Source organism: Atractosteus spatula, chromosome 2, assembly GCF_055471065.1.
Source record: "Atractosteus spatula isolate fAtrSpa1 chromosome 2, fAtrSpa1.hap1, whole genome shotgun sequence".
NCBI lineage: Eukaryota > Metazoa > Chordata > Actinopteri > Semionotiformes > Lepisosteidae > Atractosteus > Atractosteus spatula.
In genome coordinates, this window is record NC_142707.1 from 6657015 (window position 1) to 6673192 (window position 16178).

The window sequence follows — 16178 nt, forward strand, 5'->3', positions numbered from 1 at the left end:
AGTTAGGGTTAAGGGCCTTGCTCAGGGGCCCAACAGAGTAGGATTCCTCTGCCGGCTGCAGGATTTGAACCAGCAATCTTCCAGCACAGGCGCAGATCCTTAGCTACAGAGCCACTGCAAATTTTATTTTGATAGTGTGTTTAAGGAATAGTTTCCTTTTACCTGTAAATTTGCTATCTGTTACAGTTAGTGAGCATGACAATTTCTTTTGAAGTAGTATTGCATCTTTTTCTGCAGAAATAATCAAACACAGAAAGATCTGTATGTTGGTTTCCAAATAAAGGCATTTGCAAATTTCCAATATATATTTTTTTGTACTGAAGAATAAAAAAAAAACATGCACATACAGGGAGCAAAAAGAGAAACATACAAATTAAACAAGAATTTTAGGAATTCTAGTTGTACAGTATAAAATGCTCTTGTATCTTTCAAACACAAACCACTCATGCAGGGAAAAGTATTGTATCTGAAACAAAGTTATTCAGAAAACTGAGTGTAAAAGCTACTGTTTTTAAACAATAATGTCTCTTCCAGTAGTTATTAAAACCGTTCTTGTGAATTAATCATTGTGCACTTGTGCCAAAGATTAACATTTTGTTCCATACATAATTAGTTCTCCTTGTAATTTCTTCATTAAATGCCAAAAAGAAAACATACCGTGGGTGAATCCTTGGTACTGATTGCAGACCACACTTTTCCCCATTACAAAATGCTTTGATTTACTCACTTTGACTTAATATTATATTATTACACTCTTAGCAAAAACTGAAATGTTCACAACATATGAATGATTTTATTTAATACATAATATATTAAATGCTTATTAAAATAAATTTCATTTCAACTAAGAAAGCAAAATATTTCATTTTAAAGTAATTATTTTCTTCCATTTTCTTCAAAATTGTGTTTTAGAATACTAACATATTAAGCCTACTAAGGAAATGTATTGAGTATTTTGTTTTTCACCTTTTGACCTAATTGCCTTTTCTTTAACTTCAAGAGTAATCATTTTTAAAACTAGATCGTGGCGTAAGTGAAATTCAGGTTTTCTGTTTGAGGTTTTGAAGTTCAGGACAAAGTCGTATCTGAGATATTTTGTTCTTTGTGACTTATCACGTATCATTAACCATTGTTGCTTGAAATTATTACCACAGCTTCATTACAATAACAGTCCAAATCACAAAAACAAAAGGAATTCACCTGTAATGAAAATTTCCGATGCGTCAGAAGAGTCCACAAATGCCTGCGGAGAGATCTTTCTATGACAAAATCAACATAGCCGGCTGGAAACCGCAAGGAATTCAATACAGAGTTCCTAACACAAAGACAGAAATCAAACACACAAACACAAGGAAACATAGAACGATGGTACTTTCTCTTATCAAGGGAAGTATTCATTTTAATTTCACATTATCGGAATTCAGCTTTAGTAATAGTGGGCAGACGTTAAGCTTACAGTCATAACTATGAAGCAAGCAAGAATTCATCTGGGTTTCACTCTGACTAATTTTTGTATTCGGCAATGGCAAGCAGAGCTAACGTTTAAATATTACAGCACTGTGGGGGTTCATGGTGTTTTGACAGTGGGATAGGTGCAAAAAAGCTCCTTACAATGAGTCCATGATTAAGACCATATTTATTTTAACGCCCCTTTCATCTTTAGGTCTTTAAGCTTTTGTTATCGCTGCAAAGAAAAAATATTTAATTCTGCCTGTCTGGGCAAACATGAAAAAACAACAAAAAAAGATTTTTCGAGTATTCTGAAACAATAGAAATAAAAAAAAAGGATTTTGACTCCTAATTAATCGTGCCACAATGCTAACTGTTCAAGGAAGACACTATGAGAGGTTGTGGCATAATTACAGAAAAGTTCTTTTTTGAACATGCTTCATTACTGCTAGCAGGATAAGAAACCCACGCGTGTGAATTTGCGTGTGAAAGGGTGATGCTTAAATGCATATAAGCATGTACTGTATGTCCATTTAAATCCCTTGGCTCAGTGAAAGAGATCGAGAACTCTGTGAAATGTAGCTGGAAGAAACACTGCAATTTAAAGCCATTAATGCTCAATCATCAATCACTCCATGAGCACTACTAGCATGGAGCAGCCATGATTAACCAAGACCCTGTTGACTACATAGAACACCTTGGAAGAGGGATCACCCGAGCAAATCACTTCAGCACAGCAACAACAATGATTGCACAGCTACTGCTATTGTTAGCTGCAGTACAGAGTACATCGGTATACAGAGAGTTACGGTCATTACGGTGTGCGACTCAAATAAGGGTCCCCTGCAATAATAACATCATAACCGAATATCAGGCCACAAGTGACAAGACCACACACTGACATGAATGACAGCCTTCTGGATGTTGGCAAAAATGTGTTGCTCTTATTTGGAGATGTCAGAGCACATGTACTTTGGAGAAATGCGGAAATCTAAAATAAGTGTTGCAGTCCATTGAGATTCTGAAGACGTCTCTAATGCAGAGTCCTTCTCAACAAAGCTTTTCCTCATCCACTAAGAAAAATGTATTGCTCAAAACTTTGTTCTGTATTTTATTTAGTTTTAAGAAATAAGCATAATTATATATTTCTGTTAGGAAATGTATAAACATTTGACAATTGCATGTGTATTTTAAAGGCTTGTGAATTTCAAGTCCATTTGCTTAAAGTACAAGAAAACACATACAAATGATATTCTAAAAATAGAATATCACCAAAAAAAATTAAATATTTTGTAATTCTATTTGTTTAGAAATTTCTAATTACTTCTTAATTACTTCCCTGTTTTGAAATTGAAGATATTTGTAAGGTTTTTTGTGCAAACAAAAAACTTGCAGTTGTAATAAACACTTTCAGTAAAACAAACTGATAAGGTGCAAAAATCTGTGGTGATTTTATCTTGTAAAGGACATCTGTTAATCAGTGTGAATTTACAGTAGTTTTAAGAACTGCTTTCAGATGCTTCAGAACAGAGAACTATGATCTCAGTTCTCGTAATCAAATTCTCTGCATTTCCTTAGATGTACCATAAGCCTGATTTTGTAGCTTTAATTCATTCTGCAACCTCTTAAAAATCAATTTCAAATATGATACTCTCCCAGCCTCCATCAACAGTGCTGAACAAGTAAATTCCAGAGAAACAAGCCTGGACATTTGAAAGGAAAATGGTATTGTCTGTTTGTCTATTGCTATTGTCACAGCTCATAGGCATAATTAAATGTTCAGATTAAAAACAAACCAAAGCTTACCTTATCTTCAGCCAGAGGATTTCCCAATGGAAGAAATAACCCATCAATCCATTTTCTAAACCACTTTTGTATAATTATATCACATGCAGTAATGCCTTGATATACCCTCACAAACAATATCTGGACAATCAAAAAACTGAGAAAAGGAGAGTAAATTCTACAAATTGCAGGTGTGTTATTGAAAAATACAAAATGAAGATTTAGCTTTATAACAAAGAAATAATCATCATATATCATGTATAACAAAACATAACATTGACAAATGTTATACTTTAATTACCATATTTGATCATCCTTACTTTAGGATTTTAATTTTAGCTTTCATTTATTGGAGCATTTAAAATGATAACAGTCAACTTGTTTTTTTTTCTTTTAAGTGCACTTCTGTCAGAAGATGTAGCTGTAGAACACAGCATTCCACAATGCACAATATTCAATGTGGAAACAGCATTCACAAAATAAAAGAAAAACATTTCCAACTGCAAAACAGGATCTTACTGTTCTATAGGAACTGACACAACCCAGATTCTGCAAGCTTTATTGTAATTTATCATGGTGACTGGTGGAAGAATTATCAGTATTCCGGATAAGGCCAATACAGTTTATGCAAAACCCTTGAAGACAATGGAATTATTCAAAATTCACATTTAATTCAAAACGTAAGACTTGAAGCCCACAAAATTGAGATGGTCTTAAGCTGCCATTCATGTGTCAATGTAATTCAAATGGAAAATGGAAATGATGCACTACCAAATCATAGTTTGGAGGTCAAGATGTTTTTCTTAGCACTACTTGTAACACACAAGAAACCTTCTTAAGCACTTGAATGTTTAAGGCAAGTTGCACTTTTCACAACAATAGGTTGTGTAATGATGATGAAGAAAAATCCTTACATTTATATAGCACTTTTCTGGACACTCCACTCAAAGTGCTTTTTACTGGCAATGGGGACTCCCCTCCACCACCACCAACGTGCAGCCCCCACCTGGATGATGCGTCAGCAGCCAAAGTGCACCAGAACACTCACCACACACCAGCTATCACTGGGGAGGAGAACAGAGTGATGAAGCCAATTCATAGATGGGGATTATTAGGTGCCCATGATTGGTAAAAGCCAAGAAGAAATTTGGCCAAGACACCGACATAACACCCCTACTCTTTTTGAGAAACACCCTGGGATTTTTAATGACAACAGAGAGTCAGGACCTCGGTTTTATATCTCATCAGAATGAGGGCAATTGTTTTACAGTAGTGTCCACACCACTATACTGGGGCATTAACACCCACACAGACTGCAGGGTTCGCACTCCCTACTAGTCCCACTAACACCTCTTCCTACAGCAACCTTAGCTTTTCCAGGAGGTATCCCATCCAGGTACTGACCAGACTCATGCCTGCTGAGCTTCAGCAGGCTGCCAGCTGTGAGCTGCGGAGAGATATAGCTGCTGGCTACAGGCAACTGATTCCCCGAATTGACCTTGTGCTCATTGCTTGCCAAGATGGGCTATGGCTTGCAATTCTGAATTAGATAAAGCGGTTAGAAAACGAATGGATGGATGGATTCCCCAAATTGATTGGCCAGTGAAAGGTGTTGTGGAACCTGAATTACTCTCTGTTGATGGTAAACATCTTCTTCCATGGTTATGGTTCGTTAGGTCTGAAAAAGACTCTGTGCCACAGACTAATGGAAGCACAGAAGGAAAAGGTCAAGACTTACTGTATGATATCAGTGGAAGAGCCACCCTGCTGACTAGCATACTACTGTTGGGCTGGGCAAAGATGAGGCAGTTTAACTCTGTTGGTTTGACTCTTCAGTAGGACTTGTTTAACTCTGTCAGAGAGACCTGACCTTGTAAAACACACCAGGAATGGCTTTGGAGTTCTCAAGTTTGACTGACATCATGAGTGCAACATATTGAATCATTGGTTTAGCCCCAGACGTACTTAGAGAAACATCATTTTCCTGTGACCAAAAAGTGTGCCTTCGAGGAACAGTCCCATTCTTAAACCTCCAGCTAGTTCCAATAGCCAATGAACGAAAATCTTGTAAGAAAAAGGAGCTTCTTTGCGAATATAATGTGACTCTAATAAGCGAAAACAAGAAAGAAAAATATGAGTAAAATCTAAACAAGACGATATTGAGGCTTCAACTAAATTAGAATTTTTAATTTTTAACCCTTTGGAGGAAAGGAGCCTCAATTACTCACAAGCTTATAATTTTGTGCCTAGGGGGTCAATTTGGATTTTGTCTTCATAAAACTAATTTGAAGTAAAAAATCATATATATTGAAAACTTTTTAAAAAAACTGTAAGCAAAATGCATTGGGTAAACACTGTTGAGGTTAAAATATACAGCTAAAATGTCTCACCAGTGACAAATGTGACTGCTTTTTCGATTGCTAAATCATTTTCTTTTTAAAGATTATTAAGAAAAACAATATTTTCTCCTCCCTTTTAGTTTTATTTTAAAAGCCTCGGTCCGTCCATTCCCCGTGTAGAGCACAGACAGGAAGTAACCGCTGGAAGTCACATGATCTTGTGCACCAATTTCCTGTATCCATTCCAGCTTGGATAACTATTTTATGTGTAACTGTGTGTAAAATCAAATTAGAATTCAGTTTTTAATCACATTTTATTTCATAGCTGTGTGATTAAAAATGATGAGTAAGATTCCTGGGCATAAGACGCATCAGAAAATTTAGAAGACACACACTGAGTTAACTTTTTTTCCTAAACAATGTTTTTGAAAAAGACTCGTTTGATTAAGTATACAGTGACAAAAGATTAAGATACATTGGACAATTTTATCATCTTCCGGGTCGTTGTGTATTTAATGATCGTCTGAAAGCCTGGAACGAATGTGTACTCATTGAAGACCTTATTATTGTTGTTAATAATCTCAATGTTTTTGTTCAAGACCTGTTGTCTATTTAACACCGTAAAATCCACATTAAAAATAATTCTGAAATGAAATGTCAGAAAATCCCCTTTCATTATTTTCATCTAACTGTCACTTCCGACAAAATCTGGCAACAGGAGCTGTTTCAGGTAAAAAACGGTGTGAATGTATTTTTTTCGGGCATATCGTATACCAGAGCTTTAAAAGTCAGTTTCGGATCACTGTAATTAAGAGAGGCCCTCTTTGCCATAAACTCACTGTGACTGACATTTAGGCAGTTAACCTTTAAATGTCAAAATAACCCGCCTAGCCTTACAAAAGGTACTTTTTAAGTCAATTTTAAAATAAAAGATCGCTTCCCTTTGTCAATTACAGGTTGCGTCTGTGAGCAATTCAAACTATCAACTTTGTGTTCATTTTTGCAATACACAAATTTAAGCTTTGATAAAGTGGTGACCTTTTTCTGCTTAACGGGATAAACCCACCCAATTTTTTTGTGTGACCATGAAAGAGATCAGAAAATGTGTTGAAAATTAAATTCGCCAAGCATCATTAAAATATTAAATTGCTCTATTTCTCAAGGATTTCGCAAGGATTTCCAATAGCTGGCAAGTTTGGTAAGGTTTAATATAAACTTTTTGATCTCTTCGTTAGCTTCCAATTCTCTCCTTTTACTGGCTAAGTAATCTATAACAGAAAACACTATAAATGAAGATGTCAAAAATAGTTTATCAGTCTCTGTGGCTTTACTCTTAAATTCATTCTAAAACCCGTTTCATCTTGCTTGAAAACTTAATTTTAGAAAGTTTTTTGGAATTGTTTCATCTTGTCTGCTTGGCTTTCTTGTACAGCTTTGTCATTTTAATTGTGTATTGTGGTATGTGTTTTTATACATTGCTTTTCAATGTGTTAATTATACTAAATATTACAATTCAGATACGAAATAAGAAATTAAAAGATAAATCAAGGTAGATTCAATTAAATGAAGAAAATAACCTCCTCAGAAGAAAACGTGGTCAACACCAGAGCTTAACTGAGTAAAAAGAAAATAAAAGTCTATGTCTACGTCTTAAAATTTTTGAATGCTTTTTTGCAGCCTCTGCCGCGGAATCCTGAGTTTCTAAATACGGCCACTGAAGATTGAAGCTTTACTTGCCAAACCCTGGTTTACCTTGCATTTTCAAGATACATGTAGGACCCAGTGTTATCACGGCAGAAATATCTCGCCCTAAACCCTGCACACCATCAGTATGACTCAATGTGTGCCTCTGTGGTTAGTCAAAATATTCCACACACCACAGCATATACTGCAATATCGCATAGACACACGGGGCCTGGTGATGCAGCCTTGTGTAAAATGGTAACAGATTAAAGTAGGGAAAAAGCGCTTATCAAGAGAAATGATTGCTGATGTACACCTAATTTAGGTCGCTAGTTTGATTAGATATTTACATAAACCTTACAAGAAACTATGACAACTACAGGGCACCCAGAACAGTATGCGTACGCGCGTGCGTAATTAAAGTGTCCAAATCTGCACCACACACAACGTCATTCACCCCTAGGGGTGTGTAACTGCTCAATTGCGCGCTTTTGTTTTTCTGTGGTTGTAACGGAGGTTATTCTGAGTGGGTTTATGACTTACTATCCTATCACACCTTGAGTTGAGGTGGTCCAGCATTAACACCTCGATTTCATACGCTACAGACGTTCTGGGAGAGCAATGCAACCTAATTATTTTAGACACAGAGAAAACTTTCAAAAAAAAATATTTAAAAAAATGAAAGATTCACGCTTTTTGGTCGGCGGGGAAAATACGTCCACAAAGATCGTCGTTTTTTCCCCCAATGCACACAAAAGCTGTAAGGCTGTTGAAAGAATTGAACCATTTTGATTAATGATGCCTTGAATACACTATGAAAAAACACTGAAGATGATCGGTTGAGGACAAGTTAAAATCCGTATAAGGTTATTTTATTTATTCCGCGACTTATGTGAAGAAAGTCGTTCATTAGTTGCCAAACCTCACAAGTAAAGCTTTCAGTTCTGAATTTCACTTACCTTACTTCATCTTGTTTTTGGTTTTCTTCTTATTCCATGGAACATTTAAAGATATTGCCTTCGGTATCTGTTTTTTTGGATGTCACTGTGTAGGCAGAAGAAAAACTTCAGTATTAAGATTACTTTTTCAGTGTCGAACACAGTATGCAGCTGCTGGTTTGACATTCAGCTTCCAGTCTTTATACTTTATTTAAAAATCCTTATCGTTTTAACAATACGTCTGTTTATGTGTGATTATATGTAAACTTAGTTGACAGTATACAAAGGAGAGCGCCGAATGATGACATTTTGGTGCATATACACATTAAAATACAGATTAAACTATGTCAGGCCTAGATAGAGACTCCAATATGTCCTAATATTGTAGTTGTTTAAATATATCTTTTTAATGTTAGGTGACATTTTCAATCATTCAATTTATAGTATCTTCAAATTTAAAACACACGACAACCACATTTGAAAAGAAAAACTTGTTCAATCTAGGTAGTCCCATACAGGATTGAAAAATGTGCACACAGGTAATATGTTGATCCATTACCAATTTAAGACTAAGAATTGGGCTAAATATGTAAGAAAATGTTCAATAAGCCATGCGTGTGTCGCATGACTCACTGTACTTGGGAAATGCTCGCTGATGGGTTGTGGTAAAACGGGTAAGATGTTTTAAAAGAAGGCTTTGAAGAGGGTAACAAAATGAAAAAAAGACAGAGAAGGAAAGGGGTTAAAAAATTCCCGGCTATTCATTTCAGGCTTGATCTGAAGGGGGCGGGGAGCACACTTCTGTTCAGACGTGAAAGAGTTAACCAAAAACCCATGCTCGGTACTCATTTTAGAAAACGGTTTCTTCCAGATTTGAGTCACGAGCCTGGGAGAACATCCACTTACGACTGGCACCTGTGTTTAATGGGTGGCTCATGTCGACCCGCTTCTGCCTCTATCCCGCGATTTTGCCCTGTTGAGGCACTAATGGCAGTTTGTTATTTTCAGTTTCTGCTTTTGATGAAAACCAAGGGTGATGTCAAAACGGAGGGGAGAAGAAAAAAAAAGACGTCAGACAGGGACAGTTGTAGGTGTTTCAGAGGAATGTGCAACGTGCATTTCTTCCCCTGTTCGAATTTCTCACTGTTGTCACGGTTGCACACCAGAAAGGTATTGTTCATTTTGCGTGTGCGTGTATTTGTCCACACGTGTCTCATTTGGCCATCACAGATCATTTCATTTGCAGAACTAGTTACCTAAACAAAAACATAAATCATACAGCAGACGCAGAATAATGCCCTAGGCGGAAAGGGATTAAAAGGGTAACGCTGATTACATAAGGCACTTCTTTCATGTCTCAAATAACTGTGGTTTATTCTCTGCAAAACATATTGCTAACCAATAAGAACTGACTCGCCCCCCACTGACGTTCTAGCACGCCAGCAAAGTTATATCAAAACCAAGGAATGACCAAGCGCAGAAACTGCGGGAGGGACATTCTGAATAATCAGATGTCGACGTTTATAAATTTGGCCTTTCGCAGAATGAATTCGCGATACTGCGAAATAAACGTCTTCACGAAAAGGAAAACAAAAGCTTTACTTTGATTTGGCGTTCTGTGCTGGCAGGGACTTTGCTTGCTAGTTTCACGTCACGCAACAGTTACTTAAAATCAGCCTGTTTCTAGATTTCTCACATTCGACTTTTTATGAACTGTGCAGCAGTTAAAAGGCACAAAACAACCGGCCTGCGTCATGCCGGGTGGGCGCCGGCTCTTCAGAGTTAGACCCGGATCTTCAAAGTTAGACCCAGTCACTCCATTCCTACCTCTTCATTTCTTTGGGATCTTACCGGATTTCGGATTACGTTTATTGCACATAAATGTTAAATGATGTAGAATTCCTCCTCGTCGTAACCACCATTGCCAAGAGCTTTACGTAGAGTTGGGTTGATGTACAGTATCATGGTCTGGAAGTACACCAGAGTAATATAGAATTAAAATACACAGATGCACAATATCCATATCTAATTGCCTGAACGTTTTTAATATTAGAAACTATAGAACTTTATAAATAGCTCAAAAAATCAAAACGGAAGTCATGGTTTTAAACCCAGCAAAAGCATCCAGTAAAGTAAACTTCTACAATGAAAAATACCAGCTGTTGGAAAGGATTTACTCACCCATACATTTTAACGCCGTTTGACATTCTCTCTACAATGTCAAAAATAAAGAACTGAAATTAAACTAGAATGAACAGTTCCATTATCGTGGTGGGGTAATGTCATGCATATTGTTCTTGATCTAATTTTTACAGTTCCCCTGAGAAAACTTAAAAGCAAACCATAAAACAGAAGACATTTAATTTTATACGATGCAGTACATTCACATTTCTCAGTTTCCCACATAATGCTATTTTATATTTGCAATGTAAAGGAGCCCCGAGAATGGGGAAAACACGTTGTATTTCAAATACTTTGTATTACGTAATTGTACTTGTAGTCATACTTCTTAATAGGATCACATTTAAACATTGTTAAACTAGTCTGTGTTATTTCATATTTAATATTAATGTTTCCAAGTCTGTGGTCAAGATTTTAGTTTGATTGTATGATTGACGGCAAATGTGAAAATACTTTTATCGGTTTCTGGTTTAGTAACGTGGTCACCATTTATAATTTTTATTCACACTGAATTTAAAACCTTTAACATGTGAACTGAAACGCTCTAGATTTCGAAACTGCAACCCCGATTTCCAACGAACGAACTTTTTTATAGACTACTTTCAGTACAGCCCGGGGTTGCATTTCTCATTTTCAAATTTTAAAATGCCATACGTGATTGATATGGGGGAAAAAACATTCAAAATCTGGTATAGCTCCGATTTGAAAAACACGATTTATTAAAACGCCAGGAAAATATGCATTTGCAAAAAAAAAAAGATACCAGTACAGAGCCAATAATTCCAAACCATTAAATCAAACGTACAAGGCCCAATTTATAATGTAATTGGATTGGAAATTGTGTTTTTAACTGCATGGAACATCTTTACTTTTCAAAACATTAAAGTACTGCTGATGAACATTTGTCTTTAACATTAAGAAAGCTGTCAGTTTTTAAAACCAGATTCTTTCCAAAGTCTAAACAAATTAGTTCCGTCATTCAATTATCAGGCCATCAGAGAAGAGGTCATAACCTACACTGTACAGCATGAACCAGGCTGAAAACTATCCCTGGGGACATTGTAGGTCTGTGGTAGTGAAGCTATGTGTGGCAATAAATGCATCATCTGTAGCACTGCCATAACTGTCCCTAATTATTTGGGATTTTTTACAGTATAATTTGAATACACTGATGGGCTGTTCTTTATACTCAGCATGAATGATATTCAAAGGCAGCAACTCATGTGATCATTAACATTTCCGGCACTTGAACACTATGATTTGAGACTAATAATGTTCAGGGTTTTTTTCCTTTGAAGTGTTGTTTCTGCTTCGTGCTTCCTGACCACAGCACATAGTACCTCCACATTTTTAAATTATACATTTTTACTAGCCAGAGATTCAAGCCTCAGTTGTCTTATTCTTTAAATCAGCTTCGCTGGAATTGGCTACTTGAGGTTTTTCCAAGTGAAATTTAGGTTAGGCAGGTCATTTGTGTTGTTTATCCCAGCCACATAATTGTTCAGAGTCCAGAAAAGGACCCAGATGTAACTAGGTCACATTTGATGAAATGCCTGTAAAACACTTCAAGAACCACAAGAGTAACAATCTTTATGAGCAGTAGTTTATACCAGAGAGCTACTGAAATTAAGTTCTGATGTTGAAAGAGACTCAGATCTGGGCTATGGATGTCTTTGCTTTCATTTTTGTGCATTCCTCAAACAATTAACAAAGGAGCGACAAAGAGGAGAGGTTTGAGCTCAATCAAGAGATTAACTCTTCACTTACTGCTGAGATGAAACCATCAGTTTTTCTTCTTTATTCTTGTTGTGAGTCATCAGTGACAATATGCAGAAGTTTCCACAAGTTGGGGGGAATAACCTGAAAAAATACAGATGCCCCCACCCCACCCCTCAAAAATTCTCCTTGCCAAATCCCCTCTCCTCCTTCCATGGCAGTGACACACACACAGGGACACCTAACAGTTTTACATGTGCATCATGTGTTGTACTGTACATTACACTTAGCAACACTGCTCGACAGTCAAATTCCATCATGCACAGACATGCAGCCTTTGATCCAGAAAGCTGATATTTATATGAGGTGCAAAACTAGCACTGGGGGTGGGGGGGAAGGGGACAAAATTGCTCATTTTAATAAGGCAGAGCTCATCCTCTTGACTTCTTTTGGTTTGTCATGTAGGCCTGCATTGCTGGGTACAGTACATACTGATCTTTAGAAAACAAAGGGATGTAACACTCGGATGATAGCATCTAACAGAATTTTGGTTCCTTCTCAAAACTGACGAGCTTTGTTTTTTTTTTTAAGGCTGGTGTTTTCCTGTTAAAAAAAACATTCTTGTTCATCTGCAAAGCAGCTTAATCGCATCACTGAAAGCTGTACTTTGGAGACAAAGAAATGTTTCCACAGGGATTCTAAGTCACAAGATAAGCGATGGCATAGGAAGCCCTCTGTTGTACTTCCTGGGCTAGTTGTTTCTGTTCCAGTTCTTAAGGGTGGAAAGAAGTTCAGATGTTTATTTCTACCTTAAATAAAACACAATGGGGTCTAACAGAAAATAAGCAAGTTGCATGTTGAGCTGGCTGTTTGTCTACAAGAAAAATAAGGTCTTTTTTCAGGTGTTAAACCCAGAGATGGCTCTGCAGTCAAAACAGTTTTCTTATTTCTACCTTTGCTTCCTTTAGCGTGCAAGCTGCAACACAGCTCTCCATTCGAACCCGTCACCTTTTACCTTTTTTTTTTCCAAAATCTTGCTGTCCTCACGGCCTGACGTTTTATACAGCGTACACTTGGGAATGCCAAGCCAAGATCTTTACAAAAAGCAGGACAGGGCAGAGTAGTTCTTATCCTACAGATACAAGCAGTGTCAATGGAATAAAAGATGAACCAGCGCAATTTAATAAGTGTGTCCCTAATAGCTATACGCATCCCTGCTATGCCTCCAAATCAAGAGATCTACAGAGTTTATAGACCGGGTGACTGCACCCCGTGACACTGATATTTCAATTTGAGATATCATTTTTCCAAAAGTTCTCTTTTAAAGAAATAATAGAATTTGCTTTTTGTCACATCCCAAAAACAGCAGAATCCAGAGGTAGATCTGCATTTCTTGCAAGACACACGTAAAAGTCAAGTCTTTTACGTTAGTTTGCACCCAGGACTGGTGCACAGGACCTGTATACCTCTGTATACAGTACCTTATCTATAGCTCTGCACAGCTGCATAATTTACCTCTTAATTGATCTAATAATACAATCAAATCTGAAATTATTAATTGCTTTCAGTTCCTCAACATGTTGGAGGTTGCCTTTTAACTATTACTTTTTATAGCTTAAGGTTTAGCATTAGAATAGAACAAAAATAACTTCCAATGCAAGCTTCTAATCTATCAACCTGTTAGTTCAATTAAGAGCTTTATTAAACAAACCCAAAGAACTTAAAGGCACGTTAAAGAAAACATTGTTTCTGTCATTGGGAGTTTCGGCACATTATTACAATAAGTGCGCCACGTTCCAAGAACTTGATATACAGGTACAATTGTGTCCTTGTTGACGCCATTAAGACAGATGCCCGTAAAACAAGCTTCTGTATGAGACCTACAGCGTGTTTGAAACGTTTGGTGTCAGAGATCTGCTTAATGGACAAAAAAACGTGACACTTTTTAGCTGGGCTTCTGTTGAAATGAGGGGAAAAATAAAATCACCTCCGTCTTTTCTTTTAAACTGAAACTAAGGTGAACAAAACAATAAAAATCCCCAGCCGTTGTTATCGTATTGTCATTTAATTCCAGGAAACAGAACCGGGTGCGCAGTGTACTTGGAGTATGAAGTTAAATTAACACTTAGTTTAAGACTAAAACTGATACTCACTCCACTTCATTACTGTAATCTTGGTTTTAAACCGTCTTTTTTTCTTAAAGTCCCCGAAATTTACTAAGTATTTTTAATCACTTCGAAATAACAGACGTATAGGAATATTAGTGACATAACATGTAAATCAAGCGTTTCCAACTGCAGAAATAATTTTGTAAACTACTGTAATTATCTTTAACTTTACTCATAACGTAACATCCAGTCTAAATGTGTAACTATGGAAATATTAATGCGACAGAGTAAAAGGCGGCTTTAATGAAATAGTAGACTGGATAAGGGACAAAAAAATATATTCGTTTAAAACGCAAAATTCCGTCGTGCATTGCCTCATTAAATCACTACCCTTCGAAATCCATCTCTTTAACGGGGTCCAAATTTAAGATTAACTCCACAAAAATACAAAGAACGAAACATCCTGCAAATGTATTCGAATGACTCAACAAGTGCTTTGTGCGACATCTGCGAACAGACCAGCGTGTATCGAGAGGGCTAGGTGTTACCAAATGTTTCATATTAGAATTAAAATTGACCCCCCAACGCACTCCTACACACACTGTACACTGCTGCTACAAGGCAAACCTCAATTAATGAATGCAGTCATATTTCCTGAGCTCTTCCGCTGCTCGGATAACTTCACCTCTAATTAGCTAGCAATTTATGTTAACTTTCACTTGTTCTTATTATAAGGAATAACTCGCCGATTTGAATATTATACATTCTATAAGTATGTTTTTAATAAACTATGCTACATGAAAATTTTACAGAACTCATAAACGTTGCTTTGGAATAATTAGACACCTCCAATAATTATAAATTGTTTATAATAATTATAAACAGTAAAGGGGGCACACCTGGTCTCTACTCCAGTCTCTTAATCGTCTGCACAATACCGTTCAGAATATTACATTCAAACGACTACTGTACTACCCAACAAACTCAGATTTCTATGCACAAAAAAGTTGAATTTCAACGGAGTTAAGCAAACGAACAACCTGACTTATGGACTTTCATCACCCACCAACACGCGTCTAGAAAATAAGTAAAATTCCATGAATCAGTTGAAAATGATCATTGATCATTATGTTAAATAGTATTTGAAAGCTGTGCGCTTTGTAATTGGTAAAGATCTCCCCCTTGTGGATCATTTAATTAATACTCGTGCCTTTGGGATTCCATCAAACTGACCAAATATTTCAAAGGTTTATTTTGGTGAAGACCAAAAGAATTAAATCAATCAAGAATTAAATCCAACTAAACAGAGAAATTCTGTGCGACGTTGAAAATAATAAAACATTTACATAAAATATTCCTCATGGAGAAAAATGACATTATTTCCAATCCATTTTGGAGAGTCCTGTGCAAGCTGTAGTAATAAGTACATAGTTCTAGTAGGGAGCTGCGTCAGCATGTGTAGGCTGCAAAGGAACAACTAAAGGTTTATTCCATGCTGAAAAGAGAAGAACAGAAACAACGACACCCAAAGAAGGCTCCACAGCCGAAACGTTGTTTCTTTTCTGTTCAACATGGAATAAACCTTTATATGTTCTGTAATAAGTACATAACTGAGAGAAAAAAAATAAGCGCCAGTTCTACTGTTGCGTAAAGTAGCTGTTTGTGTATCCTTCTGTAAAACTGACATTCTTATAGGTTAGAAATAAAATTTCGACAGCTGAGCTTGCTGTCACAAAACGGTAGATTCCTTAGGTATTTGAAATCACTGTTTTCCTGAAATAGTTTGCCAAAAAAAAAATGTTTCATTTTATCACCTAGCAGCAAACACAGGAGATGCGAACAGGATATTTTAACTCATGAACAAAACTGGCTGTGAAGTCAGGCGGAAGTACAAGCTGTTCAGGACGGCTCTGCACACAGAAACCAGAAGCCATCCTTCAGACGAGGTCCCCCCAACACTTCCAACGGGATGTGCTTAA